An 18,328-nucleotide genomic window follows, 5' to 3' on the forward strand; every position below is an offset into this window, starting at 1 on the left:
TATAGGGCATGAATCTGTTAAAAAAAGGCTTTTATTGAAAAGCTAAAACGTGCTAAGCGGCACATTTCAATATGTAAAACGTGATCACAAAGAACAAGGTAAAAATCGCGTGGTATCAGAGCATCTCTAGGCTTTAGCAACCCGACATGTTTCGGACCTTCTACCCAGTAATGACATCCCAGTCTTAGTCCGTAGGGTTCAATATTGAGTTGGCCCACCCTTTGCAGCTATAATAGCTTCAACTCTTCTGGGAAGGCCATCCACAAGATTTAGAAGTGTGTGTATGGGAATGTTTGACCATTCTTCCAGAAGTGCATCTGTGAGGTCAGGCACTGATGTGGATGAGAAGGCTGACCTCAACCCGACAGAACACCTTTGGGATGAATTAGAGTGGAGACTCCGAGCCAGGCCTTCTCATCCACATCAGTGCCTGATATCACAAATGCGCTTCTGGAAGAATGGTCAAACATTCCCATAGACACACTCCTCAACCTTGTGGACAGCCTTCCCAGAAGAGTTGAAACTGTCATAGCTGCAAAGGGTGGGCTAACTCAATATTAAACTCTATGGACTAAGACAGGGATGTCATTAAAGTTCATGTACGTGTAAAGGCAGGCGTCCCAACAATTTTGATAATATAGTGTATAACCATATCATAAATAATAAAAGCTAAAATGTGATTGGGCATTTTGGGGTATTGGCTGCACCCCTTAACCACTTGCAGACCGGGCCATAGAAAAATGACGTCCTCGGACGGCAGTGGAATGGCTGCAGCAATATGCCATAACCCCCCGTATTGCTTTTTTCAGCCAGCCATTCTCTAACTGATAAATGTGGTCCCAGTGGCAGATTTGCCACTGAATCACTTTTAGAAGTGGCGGGAGGGGTTCCCCACCTGCCGCTTCCTGGTGGTTCTCGGCTTACCTGGTGGATCGGGAAGCCTGAGACCTGATGCAGCGTTTGTGGCTGCTGGTAACAGTGATGAGCGGAGGAAAGAGGGCCTCCGCTCATCTCTATGGTCTAGGAGGACTGAAGCGACGTCATGACGTCACTTTCGGATCCGGCCCAATGTAAACAAGGCCATTTTTTTTTAAAGCACTACATCAATGTTTTGTTTTTTGTTTTTTTGATCAATGCTTTATATTGTAGAGGAGAGATGTGGGGTCTTATTGACCCCACATCTCTCCATGAAGAGGACCTGTCACTGCTTATTTCTATCACAAGGCATGTTTACATGCCTTGTGATAGGAACAAAAGTGATCAAAAAAATGTTTTAAACGGAAAGTGTCAAAATAGAAAAAATGTAATAAAATAATTTTTTTTTTTTTTTTTCTTAAGACTCTCCCATCCCCCCCCGTGCTTGCGCGCAGTGGTGAATGCATACATAGGTCATGCCCACATATGTAAACAGTGTTCAATCCACACATGTGAGGTATTGCCACAACTGTCAGAGCAAGAACAATAATTCTAGCACTAGATCTCCACTGTAACTCTAAACTGGTAACCTGTAGAATTTTTTAAAGCATAGCTTATGGGGATTTTTAAGTATCATAGTTTGCCTCCATTCCACAAGCAGAAGATTAGGTTATTTATTGTGTTTATTAAGTGTATTTTTTCCAAAAAAATTGTGCTAGAAAAACCACTGCACAAATACAGTGTGACATAAAAAAATTGTAACAATTGCTATTTTATTCTCTAGGGTCTCTGCATATATATATATATATATATATATATATATATATATATATATATATATATATATATATATATATATATATATATATACCCTAGAGAATAAAATAGCAATTGTTACAATTTTTTTATGTCACACTGTATTTGTGCAGTGGTTTTTCTAACAATTTTTTTATAAATTGTTTGGGGGTTATGAGTAATTTTCTAGCAAAAAAAATCATTTTTACATATATGAGAGAAGTGTCAGAAATGACTTGGTAGGCGAGTGGTTAAAAAAGGTATCTCTAGAGAAAATCAGTAGATCTCCTCAGGAACGGTACTGATTGAAGCTGGATTAAATGCACTTGAATTGATGTGCATTGACATTCGGTTTTTAATATGTTGTGTTGCTTTGATGTGAGAGTTTTTCTGTTCACAGCAGAAGCCAAGCTACAGTATTTTTCTTACTTTAATAAACATTGCATTGTGATGCATTACAGTATGTTGTGCTGCATTTAAATGAAGCATGTTCCAATTTCAAAAAACACACCCTAATGCGACAGTTTAGTGTGAACCTGTAGTGAGCCTATAGTAAACAATGGAATTTGGATTTTTATTGCATTGGGCCTGCATTGAGTAGGTGTGAATGGGCCCTAATGCATAGCTCCCAACTGTCCCTGATTTCGCGGGACTGTCCCTGATTTGAAGCCATGTCCCTCTGTCCCTCATTCCTCCTCATTTGCCCCTCATTTTGGTCTGATCTATATAGATGTATATAAAATGCACTTTTTAACTTTCAAACCTAAACCTTTCATCTGATTTCTAAATTGCTGCATTTGTAAATTCCAAAAGCCGATATAAAAGAATAGTAGTGGTAAAAAAAAGCACTTGTGGGTTTAACCAATCTTGTTTTTTTGTACAATTCTCCTTTAAGGGGGGCGTGGCAAGGGGTGTGTCCTATGCCTGCATACTTTTGCTGATAGGTGTCCCTCATTTCTATCTCAAAAAGTTGGGAGGTATGCCTAATGCAGATAGTTGGTAAAGTCATTGCTCATGAACAGGGCTTTTTTTTCTCGGAGAATAGGTGCAGGAACTCCCCCCGTCTGAGTCACCCCTTGTCTCTGCCCCCTACCCACCTCTGACCACGTCCCTTGATTCCACCTCCTACCCATCTACCAGTACTGCCCCTTTTAGAGAATACTGAACCAAGTACCATTTTGTGATGCTAAATCATTTGTATGAAACATGTTAATGATAAAAAGAAAAGCAGTAAAATAGATCCCCTGCAGCCAGGAATAGAATCCCAGCAATAGATCCCCACACAACAATAGACTCCCCCAGCAACAATGGACTCCACCCCAACAACAATAGATTCCCTGCAGCAACAATGAACCACCCACAACAAAATATCCACCCAAGCAAAATTAGACGCCCCCCAGCAGCAACAACAGATCTCCCAGCAGCCAGACTCAATGGATCCTCCAGCAGCCAGTAAAAATAGACCTCTCCCTCAACAGTAGATCCCTTCCAGCAACATAAGACCCCCCAGCAACAATAGATTCCCCATCAGGAACAATAGACCCTCACACAAAATCAGATCCCCACCAGTGACAATAGATCCCCCAGCTGCCAAAATCAATAGACCCTCCAGCACACCCCACACCCCATGATATTACATACATTCAGTGCTGGAGGTGCCGGAACTGCATTCCCCCGCGTTCCCTCTAAAAAAAAGCCCTGCTCATGAAATATTTCCTTCCTTCCTAAATTGGGACTGGGGCTATTAAACTGGCAAACATTTTAACCTTTTTAGCCCCCCGTGTTGCCTGTCTCAATCTATATTGATATTCAAAACATTTATAGCTGAGTAATATATTAATTGCTGTGTGGTGTTGTTGTGTATTGCTGTTTAGATGGACTCTGGAGTGTTTTCAGATATATTCTGTGCTCTATCCTCTAGTATGTATGCAGAGGTATATCTGCTGTAATGCAGCTGCACTATAGCAGTGCATTGAAGTTTGAAAATACTCCCAGTGGATCTTTGTTTTAGTGTTTCTACATTGCCAGGCGGACAGGGGAGCAAACATTTAGCTTGCAATTCTTGGGATAAATCAGTATCCATGTTTATTCAATTACAGTATCTGGACGTCATCTGGCAAACATCTGCTGTTTATGTCCGTACAGACCAAATTTTCTTGATGAATCTAACAACGAAAATTAGCTGGAGGAGCGCCAGGTGTCGCGGGATGCTCCTATCACCAGCAGTTTCATCATTATGGGAACGTCTCCATGAAGATTTTTCACACATAATTATTTAATCACTTAATTTGTAGAAAAAAGAGAAAAGTACCATTATCACTTTGTTTCCTTATGAAAACCTTCACTTAGCACGCACACTGCAATTACCATATAATATCCTTCTTCCTATTTGAAAAGTCAAATTTGTCATAAAGTGGTCACAGACTGTCTAAATCACGAATCCAGTTAGGAATGGATGGAATTTAAAATGAAAAATTAATGTCTCACCTGCTGTGATCCAGCTTTGAACAGATTAACAATACTAAAAGGTGGCCTGGCAGAAAGTTTTCTCAGATTTCTGTGTATAATTATGCATAGACATTAGATGCTGATTGGACCGTTAAACTGCCTGTTATTGTCTCACATAAACATGCTATGCTATCATATATAACATTTCAGTCTGGGTGATAAACTTTTATCTCTGCAGAGCTTGGCTAAGGGTAATTGCTGCAAGTCTGGATATTCCGTAGATGCCCCAACTGTTCAGTCCTCTAGAAATTGCAAGTACTGGACTTTTATCGCCTAATGTTCTTGAATGTTTTTAAGTGAATCCACATAGCCAGTGGTGTATTTAGGTTTTGTGCTGCCCTAGGCCTAATTAAACTCATGCACCCCCTAATTTAGATACGACCCACCCCTTCCTGTCAAGGCCACATCCCTTCCTGTTTAAGACCCGCCCTATCATCTGTAAACCACACCCACTCCTCTGCCACCTTGCCATTCAGAAGGCGCAGTGCACTTCGCACATGCGCAGTAGGGAACTGGCCATAATGGTGGCGGCAGCACCGAGAGCCAATCTGAAAATCGGCTGGGGTGTCGAACATCGCGGGAACCCTGGACAGGTAAGTGTCCTAATATTAAAAGTCAGCAACTACAGTATTTGTAGCTGCTGACTTTGGACTCTTTTGCACGGGCTTTCCGATCAGGTCTGCCTGTCAATTTTTCAGGTGGACCTGAACAGACACTTCATTTACTCCTATGGAGCGGCGGATGTCCGCTGACACCCGCTGCTATCAGATCCAACCCTGCCCGCAAATTGAGGTGCCATATCAGGACTTCATTCAGTTGACATGGGGAAGTGATTACTTGTTGATTCTTCTCCTTCCAATTGATATATTGAGTTCTATGTTTTGATGTTTAAGTGGTTAAATAACTAATTAATTAAGATATTGATATATAAGTGTATGCAGTTATTTGTATGTTGGCTAACAACCTACCCGGAAACTGTTATAAAATGGAACACATTATGCATTGTTTGAAACTTTTTTGTTTTGTTTTTATTACATTAGTGCAGTGTTTTTCATATATATATATATATATATATATATATATATATATATATATATATATACACACACACACACACACACACACACAGAGGCGGCTCTCTAATTAGGCAAATTAGGCGGCCGCCTAAGGCCTCGCACTCACAGGGGCCTCGCGGCCGCCTAATTTGCCACTGCTCGATCACTGGACTGACCAACAGGCTCCAGGTGCCATCTGTAAAAGCCGTGCGGGCAGCCATAGGGCACACCGGGCGGGCCGCAAATCCATGTCCAAGTCCAGTGCGGGCTGCTCTTTCAGCCTGCGCCGCTCATCTGGCCTCTCCGCATCTGGCCTGCTGCCTGTTCGGGTCAGGAGTCTGGCCAGGCGGCAGAAACTATTCCTGCCCTATGACTTTCTGTGAAGGGGAAGGAGGAGCTCCGGTGGATGGATCCTATTCCAGCGCCTGCTGCAGCCTGGCCGACCGCCCAGAGAGAATGTGAGAGTGCCCGGCCGTGCCGTCCTCCTGTGTGCCTGGATAGGAGGAGCGGCGGGGACAGCTGCATATGGAGGAATTGATCTTTTCATGTTCCTCCCGCAGCCACTGAATGACCACTTCTTCTGCCGGCGTTCATTGGCTGCAGAAAGAATATGGAAAGATGAATTCTTCCATATGCAGCTGTCCCCGCCGCTCCTCCTATCCAGGCACACAGGAGGGCGACACGGCCGGGCACTCACGTTCTCTCTGGGCGGTCGGCCAGGCTGCAGCAGGCGCTGGAATGGGATCCATCCACTGGAGCTCCTCCTATCCAACCCTTTTACTGCCCCCGTGCTCCCTGGCTCCTCCCAGTTCTCCCTGCATATCCCCTCTGCTCCCTGGCTCCTCCCCCAAGTGCTCTCTGGTCCCCTGTGCTGCCTGGCTCCCCCACTGTGCTATCCAGTCCCCCCCCCCCACTGCTCCTCAGCTCCCCACATGCTCTCCCCCTCACTGTGCTGTCCAGTCCCCCATTCCTGTGCTCCCTAGCTCACCCACAGTGCTGTCTAGCCCCCCCCCCACTGCTCCCCAGCTGCCCCCCAGTGTTCTCTGGTCCTCTTTGTGCTCCCTGGCTCCCCCACAGTGCTCTCTGGTCCCCTCTGTGCTCCCTGGATCCCCCCATGCTCCACCCCCCCACTGTGTTGTCCAGATGCCCCCCACTGCTCTCCACCTCCCCCCAGTGCTCTGTGCTCTCTGGCTCCCCCCACACTGATATCCCCCCATAGTGGTCTCTGGTCCTCACTGTCTCCCCCCATACTCTCCCCCCAGTGCTCTCCGACCCCATGTGCTGCCTGGCTCCCGCCTACAGTGCTCTCTGCTCCCCCCAGAGCTCTTTGCTCCCCCCGTGCTCCCTCACCCCCTCCCAGTTCTACCTGCACCCCCAGTGCTCTCTGCGCCCTGTGCTCCCTGGCTCCCGCTGTGCTTTAAACTTCCACCCGTGCTCTCCAGCTCCCCCCTTGTGCTTTCCAGACCCCACTTTTCTCCCTGGCTCCCCCCATGCTCTCCACCCCACTATGCTATCCAGCTCCCCCCAGTGCTTTCCAACTCCCCTACCCCCCTATGCTCCCTGGCTCCCCCCATGCTCTCCACCACACTGTCCTATCCAGCTCCCCCAGTGCACTCCAACCCCCACCGTCCCTATGCTCTTCTGCCCCTCCCCCAGTACTCTGGCCCCTATGCTCTCCATCACCCCCCCATGCTCTCTGCCCCTGCCAGGCTCTTCACTCCCGCCAGTGCACCCCCCTAGTGCTCTCCAGCTCCCCAAGTACTCTCCGCCCCCCTGCTCTCCACTCCCCCAGTGCTCTTGCCCTCCACACTCTCGCCCCCCCTCCCTCTGCTGCTTTCAGCCTCACTCCCATGCTCCCTGCCACCCCTGTTCTCTTTTCTGGCCCCCTCACCCCAGGGCAGCTCTGCTAGGTTCACCCCTCTTTTCACTCCGGCTGCTGCGGGGGTCTCTCAGGCTGCGGAGCGGGGAAGGGACCGCTATCATGGGCTGCTTAGTCTATTTTTTGTCCCAGTCCGGCCTGGCGGGCAAGTTGAGCAGAGAGGCTTGCAAGGATCGATAGTCCTGGAGGGAGAAGAGCTCTAAAGACCTTCCAGGACTGGAGGACAGGCTGACTGGGGTTGGAAAACGAGGAGGTGACCAGGGACCACTCCATCTCACAGCAAACAGATCCTCTGGAAGGAGCAGGACACTATCACCCCCCAGAATGAGAATGGACCCTGCCTGCTGCTGGCCGTCATGAACATCCTGCTGGCATGGAAGGTACCGTACCAAGCATCACACACAGCTTCCCCCAGACAGGCACTGCAGACTGGGACATGGTACACAGGAGGGGCTGCAGACAGGAATGGGGCTAGAGATCTCTCTCTCTCCCTTCCTCCCTCTCTCCCCCTCCCTCTTCCTCTCTCTCTCTCCCCCTCCCCCCTCCCTCTCCCTTCCTCTCTCCCTCCTTCTCCCCCTCCCTCCCCCTCCTCCTCTCCCTCCCTCCCTCTCTCCCCCTACCTTCCTCTCTCCCCCTCTCTCTCTTCCTCTCCCTCCCTCTCTTCCTATCCCTCTCTCCCCCTCCCTCTCACTCCCTCCCTCTCACCCCTCCCTCCCCCTCTCTCCCTCCCCCTCTCTCTCTCCCTCCCCCTCCCCCACTCTCTCTTCCTCTCTCTCTCCCTCCCTCACCCTCCCTCTCTCCCCCCCTCACTGTCTCTTCCTCTCTCTCTCCCTCCCTCTCACCCTCCCTCTCTCGCTCTCCCTCTCTCCCTGCCTCTCCCTCACTCTCTCCTCTCTCCCTTCCACACCCTCCGTCCCTCCCTCTCTCTCTTGCTCCCTCTTCCTCCCTTTCCTCCTCCCTCTCTATTTCCCCCCTCCCTCTCTCTCTCCCTCACTCCCTCTCTCCTCCTCCCTCTCTCTACCTCTCCCTCTCTCTCTCTCCCTCACTCCCTCTCTCCCCCTCCCTCTCTCTCCCCTCCCTCTCCCTCTTTCTCCCCCTCCCTCCCCCTCCCTCTCTCCCACTCCCTCTCTCCCCCTCCCCCTCTCTCTCTCTCTCCCCCCCTCTCTCTCTCTCCCCATCTCCCCCCTCTCTCCCTCCCCATCTCCCCTCCCTCCCCATCTCCCCCCTCTCTCTCTCTTTCTCTCCCTCCCTCTCTCTCTCCCTCCCTCCCATCTCCCCTCCCCATCTCCCTCCCCATCTCCCCTCCCTCCCTATCTCTCTCTCTCTCTCTCTCTCTCTCTCTCTCTCTCTCTCTCTCTCTCTTTCCCCTCTCTCCCTCTCTCTCTCTCTCCCCCTCTCTCCCTCTCTCTCTCTCCCCCTCTCTCCCTCTCTCTCTCCCCCTCTCTCCCTCTCTCTCTCCCCCTCTCTCTCTCTCTCCCTCCCTCCCCATCTCCCTCTCTACCTCTTTCACCCTCCCTTTCTCTCCCCCTCCCTCTCTCTTCCCCTCCCTCCTTCTCTCTCTCCCTCCTTCCCTCTCTCCCCCTCCCTCCTCTCTCTCTCACCCTCCCTCTCTCTCTCCCTCCCTCTCTCTCCCCCTCTCCCTCTCTTCCTCTCTCTCTCCCTCCCTCTCTCTCCCCTCCCCCTCTCCCTCTCTTCCTCTCTCTCTCCCTCCCTCTCACCCTCCCTCACCCCCCCTCTCTCTCTCACTCTCTCTCCCCTCCCCCTCTCCCTCTCTTCCTCTCCCCCTTCCTCTCACCCTCCCTCACCTCCCTCTCTCTCTCTCTCTCTCTCTCTATCTGCGGAATTGGAATGATTCAGTGACACCCCCTTCCCATTCTCCCAAGGCACAGGGGAAAATCCTAGAGGGGTTGTCACCTTGCTGGGTCCCAGATGTTGTATTGGCTGCATATGTCTGATGGGTGAGGAGGGTGCCCTGGAAGTGGTGCTGATCGCCTGTGTGCTAGATGCACGCATCTTTCTGCAGCCATTTTTACTTGCTTGAATTTTTTTTATCCATTATGGGCGTGAGTGGGGCCTCATGTCTAAATTTTGCCTAAGGCCTCACAAAGCCTAGAGCCGCCTCTGCACACACACACACAGTATTGCCAAAAATATTGGGATATTGGGACACCTCAAACAGGAAAAAATTACTGCGCTATCCCAAAATCCAATCTAAGAAGATATGTGATATGTGTTGTGAAAAAAAGTTGATTTGTGCTGCTGCAACCATAAATGTGAGACACATCCACTTACTAAACACTGTATACAAAAAAAGGCTGCGCTGCCACTTAAAAGTGAATACAAAAATAAATCACCTTGATAACTACAGGTTGCGTACCCGTATACCATAAATAAAACAGTGAAAGAAGTAAAAATTATAATTAAAAAATCATCATGAGTCAAATGAAATAAAACTAGAAAACTGAACATGAGCAGTCCAGTTCATAGAGTAAAAAGTTCATTGATGGGAAAGTCTTTCAAAGGGGGAATGTAACAGTCATCCAAGCGGTGTGAGACATGCGATTTTTTCACCCTGAGGAGCGTGATGACAGGAAAGTTCCTCCACCTCAAAACAAACTGCCCCTTACCAGAATGATCTCTTGTTAGGGAGATGGTGTGAGCGTGTTCCTGTCTCCCCCAGCCCAGGGTCTCTGCTGGGATCCCAAAAGTATCACCTCTCAGGGGGTCCTCTAGATGGTGACAAAACGCTCGTTCCCCATGGAAAAATATATCAAAGAAACCTCCATAGGGTAACACAGTTTGGCAGTTTATTCAAAAGATAAAAAACACACTTAAAATAGTCGTGTCAAATTCACATTAAAATCGTAAGCCGGCCGGCTCCAGACAGCTGCCCGTTGCTTCCGGGATCAGCGATGGATGGTGGTGACGTCAGCACGCCGCTCCTCCCTACGCCGTTTCGACAAACCTGTCATCTTCCAGGGGCACATATATATATATATATATATATATATATATATATATATATATATATATATATATATACACACACACACACACTATATTGCCAAAAATATTGGGATATTGGGACACCTGCCTTTACACATACATAACCTTTAATGGCATCCCAGTCTTAGTCCATAGGGTTCAATATTGAGTTGGCCCACCCTTTGCAGCTATAACAACTTCAACTCTTCTGGGAAGGCTGTCCACAAGGTTTAGGAGTGTGTCTATGGGAATGTTTGACTATTCTTCTATAAGCACATTTGTGAGGTCAGGCGCTGATGTGAACAGGAAGGCCTGGCTCTCAGTCTCCGCTCTAATTCATCCCAAAGGTTTTCTCGGGTTGAGGTCAGGACTCTGTACAGGCCAGTCAAGTTCCGCCACCCCAAAATGTTTATCTAGAGTATACATTCTTTTCAGCAGTAAACAACATCTTGGGTATAATTTTTTTTTTAGGCCCTTAAAATGAACCTGACCTAGCCTAAACCATTTCTAGGATAACTGCAGTCCTAATGTGTGCTTACAAACACCTATGTTAGTCTTCTAAATCTTCACTGTGTCCCTGAGGAGACCTAAGGAGTCTCCATATGTCGACCTAAACTGAATATGGGGACTTGACTTCCTCTTCTTTGCTTTCTGTCATTTCAATTTCAAATGCTAGAGCTACTGATCCATGACATTAAGGCAGTTGATAGTGGGATGTGAGCGTTTATCGGCATATAAGAGGTTAAAGGAACATTACAGTCATATCTGACAGCTACACCATGAGATGTGTATTCCTGGAAATGCATAGTTGCCAACATTGGGAAAAAAAAATTAGGGACACTTTTTTTGGCTGTAGGCGGAGTCAGCCTATAATTAGGGGGCGGGGCATGCGTTAGTAGGCGTGGCATATAAAAAAGGAAAAATGCGGCGCGCTAAGCGCGCCGCGCAAAACAATGGGCGTGGTTTACGTGAAATAGTGGGCGTGGCTTACATGGGCGTGGCTAAATGGGGTGTGGTTAGAGTCTGAGGTGAATGAGGGATGCAGAGGGAAAGGGGGGTAGAGGGATGGAGGGAAAGCAGACCCAGACCCTACACCATAATAGCAATGTGTATTCCAGAGTTTAACAATCAGCAGATAAAGATACTCCAAACACCTGGTGTTAGCGCTTCAATCATCCCGGCACCATGGTTGTTATGGTGTCAGGATGATTGAAGCGCATTATTACTATTATTACATTGTAATATAAATAATGAAATCATTCAACTCACCATAATGCAGAATCAGTGGGACCCCTGAGCGTGTCACCTGCCACGTCGCCTGCCACCAGATGCCATCAGGTTCCCCCAGCAGAGTCTGTCCTTACATAAGGTGCCCCCAGCAGAGGGGGGAGAAGGGGGTGCAGGTATGTTGGTGACACAGGGGGGAGGGGGGAATCAGGTATGGTGGTGACACGGGGGGGAGAGGGGGGTGCAGGTATGTTGGTGACACAGGGGGGAGGGGGGGAATCAGGTATGGTGGTGACACAGGGGGGAGAGGGGGGTGCAGGTATGTTGGTGACACAGGGGGGAGGGGGGGAATCAGGTATGGTGGTGACACAGGGGGGGAGAGGGGGGTGCAGGTATGTTGGTGACACAGGGGGGAGGGGGGAATCAGGTATGGTGGTGACACAGGGGGGAGAGGGGGGTGCAGGTATGTTGATGACACAGGGGGGAGGGGGGAATCAGGTTTGGTGGTGACACAGGGGGGAGAGGGGGGTGCAGGTATGGTGGTGACACAGGGGGGAGGGGGGGAATCAGGTATGGTGGTGACACAGGGGGGAGAGGGGGGTGCAGGTATGGTGGTGACACAGGGGGGGAGAGGGGGGTGCAGGTATGTTGGTGACACAGGGGGGAGGGGGGAATCAGGTATGGTGGTGACACAGGGGGGAGAGGGGGGTGCAGGTATGGTGGTGACACAGGGGGGAGGGGGGGAATCAGGTATGGTGGTGACACAGGGGGGAGAGGGGGGTGCAGGTATGGTGGTGACACAGGGGGGGAGAGGGGGGTGCAGGTATGTTGGTGACACAGGGGGGAATCAGGTATGGTGGTGACACAGGGGGGAGAGGGGGGTGCAGGTATGTTGGTGACACAGGGGGGAGGGGGGAATCAGGTATGGTGGTAACACAGGGGGGAGAGGGGGGTGCAGGTATGGTGGTGACACAGGGGGGGGAGAGGGGAATCAGGTATGGTGGTAACACAGGGGGGAGAGGGGGGTGTAGGTATGTTGGTGACACAGGGGGGGAGAGGGGGGTGCAGGTATGTTGGTGACACAGGGGGGAGGGGGGAATCAGGTATGGTGGTGACACGGGGGGGAGAGGGGGGTGCAGGTATGTTGGTGACACAGGGGGGAGGGGGGGAATCAGGTATGGTGGTGACACAGGGGGGAGGGGGGGTGCAGGTATGTTGGTGACACAGGGGGGAGGGGGGGAATCAGGTATGGTGGTGACACGGGGGGGAGAGGGGGGTGCAGGTATGTTGGTGACACAGGGGGGAGGGGGAATCAGGTATGGTGGTGACACGGGGGGGAGAGGGGGGTGCAGGTATGTTGGTGACACAGGGGGGGAGGGGGGAATCAGGTATGGTGGTGACACGGGGGGGAGAGGGGGGTGCAGGTATGTTGGTGACACAGGGGGGAGGGGGAATCAGGTATGGTGGTGACACGGGGGGGAGAGGGGGGTGCAGGTATGTTGGTGACACAGGGGGGAGGGGGAATCAGGTATGGTGGTGACACGGGGGGGAGAGGGGGGTGCAGGTATGGTGGTGACATGGTGTGCAAGAGGGGAGCCAGGACCATCAATGTCCCCAGCCAGCGGAGCCCCAGTCCATCCATGCTGGACCTCAGCCTTTGAGAAGTGTACTGCAGGGAAAGCTCCAAGCCTCCCATACACTGAGTACACCCCCTCCCCCTATCTCTCTTCTCCCCCACTACACTGACAGGCCACTACTCACAGTGTCAGACAACTCCTGAACAGCCAGATGAAAGCCTCCCTTCTTCCCTCCCGTCACTCCCACTATTCCCTGAGCTCCGTTGGACACAGGGGGGGGGGGGGGGGGGGAGGGTGATGGCAGTGGAGGCTGATCACGTCTTCCTTGTGTGCAGTGTAGAGCGGGGAGGGGTTGCCAATCCCTCCAACCAATAGGCTTCAGTGTACAATAGAATTTTCTATTTGTACACTGAAGAGAGAAGCGGATTGGCTGCCCCTCTCCCCTGCACTGAACACAAGGGGAACATTGTGACTGACTCGTGGAGGCAACGGCGGCCATTTTTGTGGAGCCGTTGCCGTTTTTTACAAAAACACTCACGATTTTCTCGGGACAAACCCCATTCGGGAAAACACCCGGGACAAAATTAAATCGGGACAAGGGTCCCAAAATCGGGATTGTCCCGGGAAAATCGGGACTGTTGGCAACTATGGAAATGTATAGTCTTTGCTGCTTCTTACATCACAGAAAGCTATATCTATACGTATGTAAGCTGTTTGTATCATTACAACTTCCAGTTAAGTGCCTTTGTCACAACCACAAGGCAGAAAAAAACGAATTAAGTACATCTCTGCAATTAAAGCACATTACCCTGTATTACCCCGTATTACCCTGTATACAGTTTTTGCTTTCTGCTATATAACATATCCAAAAAAAATTGTAAAAAAACACATTTATTCATCAGTTTAGGCTGATATATATTCTTCTACATATTTTTGGTAAAAAAATCCCAATAAGCGTATATTGATTGGTTTGCGCAAAAGGTATAGCGTCTACAAAATAGGGGATAGATTTAGGGACTTAAAAAATGTTATTGTTTTTACTGGTAATGGCAGAGATCTGCAATTTTTAGTGGGACTGCGACATTGCGACAAATCTGACCCTAAGTGATACTTTTTGGGGACCAGTGACATCAATATATAGTGATCAGTGGTAAAAAAAAAATGCACTAATCAATGTGTAAATTACACTGGCAGGGAAGGGGTTAACACTAGGGGGCGATCAAAGGGTTAACTGTGTTCCCTCAGTGTGTTTTCTAACTGTGGGGGGGATGGGCTCACTGGGACAACACAGAGATCGCTGTTCCTAATTACTAGGAACTCAGTGTTGTCCCCTGTCAGAACGGGGATCCGCCTTGTTTACATAGATCCCTGTTCTGCCTCTCTGTGGATCGATCGCAGGTGGCTGGCAGACACTGAGTCCGCCAGACCCGAGCGCGTGCTCCCCCCCCGCATGCAGTGGGCGTGGGCATGCCCACTGTATCTCATGCATGAAACCACATACAGGTAGGGCCACCCTGCCGCAGTACAGTATATGTGCAGTGGGCGGTCCGGAAGTGGTTAACAAAAGTTAGGAGCACACTGAATTTGTGGCTGACTAACATGTGTTTTGCTACAAGTGCAGTGTCTGTAAACCGATAAAACATGGGCTAATGCACATGTATTATAGAGATATGGCGAATATTGTTTTGTTTTTTTAACCAGACATACGCTTTTACATTACTTCAAAATCTTAAATGTCCTACGTATAGTTCAGTAGAGAAAAAAAAAAGGTGTTTACAGGTTCCCTAATGTAATGCATGTTTAAAGGGGTTGTAAAGGTTCGTGTTTTTTCACCTTAATGCATCCTATGCATTAAGGTGAAAAAGCACTTGTCAGTGACCGACCCCCCAGTTTTACTTACCTGACCCCTCGAACTTGACCCACGGGGACACGCTGTCCCTGCCCGGGGTTCTCGGCTATTGATTGGATAGATTGATAGCAGCGCAGCCATTGGCTCCTGCTGCTGTCAATCAAATCTAATGACGCGAGCGCCAGGGGGCAGGGCCGAGTACTGCATTTGGCCTCTATGGACGCTGAATGCTGGACTCGGGGGCGTGCCCGCAAGGTAACCCCGGAAGAGCACTTTTCCTAGGGGGGGTTATCTGATGTGGGGAGGAGCTGCGAGAGCTGCCGGGGGACCCCAGAATAGGATGTTCGGGGCCACTCTGTGCAAAACAAGCGGCACAGTGGAGGTAAGTATGATATGTTTGTTATTTAAAAAAAAAAAAAAAAAACCTTTAGTGTCACTTTAACGAATGAGTAATACATTCATCACATGTTGCTGTATTTTCTTGTGTCTGAAGCATAAGTATTCCAGACATGCATATCTATATTGTACAGAGCAGAATGCATTTGTTTAAAAGTGTATCCCCCTTTAATGGTAAAGTGGATTTGCAGACGACAGCACCATCATAGCTAGTGCACATTATCATTTTTCTGTCCTCGCTACCTGCTTCTTAAGTGCATTGCTTTGGAAATACTTTGAAATGCAGCAGTGTTTCCAACGAAGCAAGATTTATATCAACCGCAGGCTCTATTTCTACTTTTTGACTATATTCAAACACATAAATTTCCCTTTTTTTGACAGGTAGATCGGATTTATGCCTGCGAACAGTCTATTTATAAAGCCTCTATCTCTGTTTTCCTGCTTTCAGTATTACTGGTTCTTAAAATTTCAGGCCATGAAATTTCTATGTAAGCACAAAATGTTATCTTCAGTTCAGTTATACCTTATCTGATAAATAGTTAGGCTGCTGGTACACATTCCACATTTCTGGAGTCTATATGGTAAAAACTGTAAGTGGATGCCATAGCCTCCAACATTTCCATTTCCATGAATCACCAAGATTAAATAACATAGGGCTTTCTTGAAATAACTTTGCCGGTAACTCACAGAAGAAAGTTAATGCCACACAGCAGATTGCAGTGATCATGCCACTGACCATTATCTCTGCTTGTGGTTATGTTCAATCATGCAGGCTTATTGGAAAGTAATGATACAGGAGGCTCAATGAAACTCAAACATTTCATACACCTGAATATTTTCATGCAGATCTGGCTGATCTGTGAAGAATCTTACAGTACAGAAATCCAGACAATTGGGATTTATGAGTTGTTGGATTTTCTGCTCTAATGTATTTACAGTATTTGTATATTGCATTCCCCTGCTAATATTTTGTTTTTTAACCACTTAAGGACCGAGCCTCTTTTTAAGATTTGTTGTTTACAAGTTAAAAACAGTTTTTTTTTGCTAGGAGATTACTCCAATCATTATACATTTTTTTTCTAACACCCTAGAGAATAAAATGGCAGTTGTTGCAATACTTTCTGTCACATTGTATTTGTGCAGCGGTCTTACAAGCGCACTTTTTTTTAAAACAAATACACTTTTATGAATTAAAAAATAAGACAACAGTATGAATGGCGACAAACATTTACTCTTAAAAATCTCCATAGGCGACGTTTAAAACATTCTACAGGTTGCATGTTTTGAGTTGCAGTGGAGGTCCAGGGCTAGAATTATTGCTCTCACTCTACCGATCACGGTGATATCTCACATGTGTGGTTTGAACACCGTTTTCATATGCGGGCGCTACTCACATATGCGTTCGCTTCTGCACACAAGCTCGGCGGGACGGGGCGTGTTTAAATTTTTTTTCCCTTATTTATTTTACCCTTTATTTTTTATTTTTACACTGTTCTTTTAAAAAAAAAATGTGTCACTTTTGTTCCTATTACAAGGAATGTAAACATCCCTTAGAAAAAAAAGCATGACAGGACCTCTTAAATATGAGATCTGGGGTCAAAAAGACCTCAGATCTCATATTTACACTGAAATGCAATAAAAAAATACATTTGCGATTTTTAAAAAAATGGCCCTTTAAGAGCTATGGGCGGAAGTAACGTTTTGACATCGCTTCCGCCCTGCAATGGTATAGAGACGGGTGGGGGCCATCTTCCCCCTCACTCGTCTCCATACCCAGCATGGAGCAACATTCGATCGCCTCCGGCGCTGCTGACGGCTCCGGTAAGCGGTGGAGGGCACTGGAGCGCAGCAGGAGGAGGGGCCCCTCTCCCACCACTGATAAAGGTAATCTTACGGCGAATCCACTGAACAGACCAAACTCAGGACGTATATTTGCATTTTAGCATGTGCAGCAAATTAGTCAATAGAAGCCATTGTAAACATTGTGGTTCCTTCCTATTTTCCCTTTCCAGCTGTTTTAAATGATCTCTATTCCCAAAAATCTGCATTTTAGACTGAGCAGTGTTGTAACTGGCGATAGGGGGCGCACACACGCTGCATCACTTGGGAGCCTATGCCGCGATTGCCGGTCACAGAGCAGGGATGTAGATCTGTGTGTAAACACACAGATCCATGTCCTGTGAGGGGAGAGGAACACTGATCGGTCACCTCCCCCAGTCAGTCCCCTCCCCAAAGAGTTAGAATCACTCCCTAGGTAACACATTTAACCCCTTGATTGCCCCCTAGTGTTAACCCCTTCCCTGCCAGTGACATTATACAGTAATCAGTCCATTTTTATAGCACTGTTCGCTGTATAAATGTGAATGGTCCCAAAATAGTGTTAAAAATGTCCGATCTGTCCGCCGCAATATCGCAGTCCTGAAAAAAATCGCAGATCACCGCCATTACTAATAAAAAAAAAAGCCATAAATCTATCCCCTATTTTGTAGATGCTATAACTTTTGCGCAAACCTATCAATATACGCTTATTGCGATTTTTTATTTTTACCAAAAATATGTAGAAGAATACATATCGGCCTAAACTGAGGAAGAAATATGTTTTTTTGTTTTTTTAAATTGGGATATTTATTATAGAAAAAATTAAAAAATGTGTTTTTTTCAAAATTGTCAGTCTTATTTGCGTCTACCGCAGAGGTGATCAAATACCACCAAAAGAAAGCTCTATTTGTGGGAAAAAAAAATGATCAAAATGTCATATGGGTACAGTGTTGTATGACCGCGCAATTGTCATTCAAAGCGTGACAGCGCTGAAAGCTGAAAATTGGCCTGGGCAGGAAGGGGGTGAAAATGCCCTGTATTGAAGTGGTTAATCTAGTAGTATTCACAATGCACAAAGTGGTATGAAGATGCTTCATAGAAAATTCTCCGTATTCATTTCAAGCATTTTTTGTTCGCTCTGACAAGACATAAATTACAAATTTTGGGCACTCTATGATTTGATTGTTGTTGTATTGAACTGTCTGTATCCCTGCTGGGAAAATACAGCACACACTAAACCATGTAATTTTAGTTTTTACTGAAGCAAAACATCATGTGACTGGCTCCACATTCCTTCTGTATCCTCCTCTCTATGGGAGTTTTC

At 47.7% G+C, this 18,328-nt stretch overlaps 1 protein-coding gene across 3 annotated transcripts in view; it reads left to right on the top strand.

Annotated features, from left to right (window-relative positions):
* The window catches only part of TTC28 (tetratricopeptide repeat domain 28), an 832,034-nt gene that overhangs the window by 662,271 nt on the left and 151,435 nt on the right, over positions 1-18,328 (top strand). The window lies entirely within an intron of this gene.

The sequence above is a fragment of the Aquarana catesbeiana genome, linkage group LG01 (assembly GCF_042186555.1).
Source record: "Aquarana catesbeiana isolate 2022-GZ linkage group LG01, ASM4218655v1, whole genome shotgun sequence".
Lineage (NCBI taxonomy): Eukaryota > Metazoa > Chordata > Amphibia > Anura > Ranidae > Aquarana > Aquarana catesbeiana.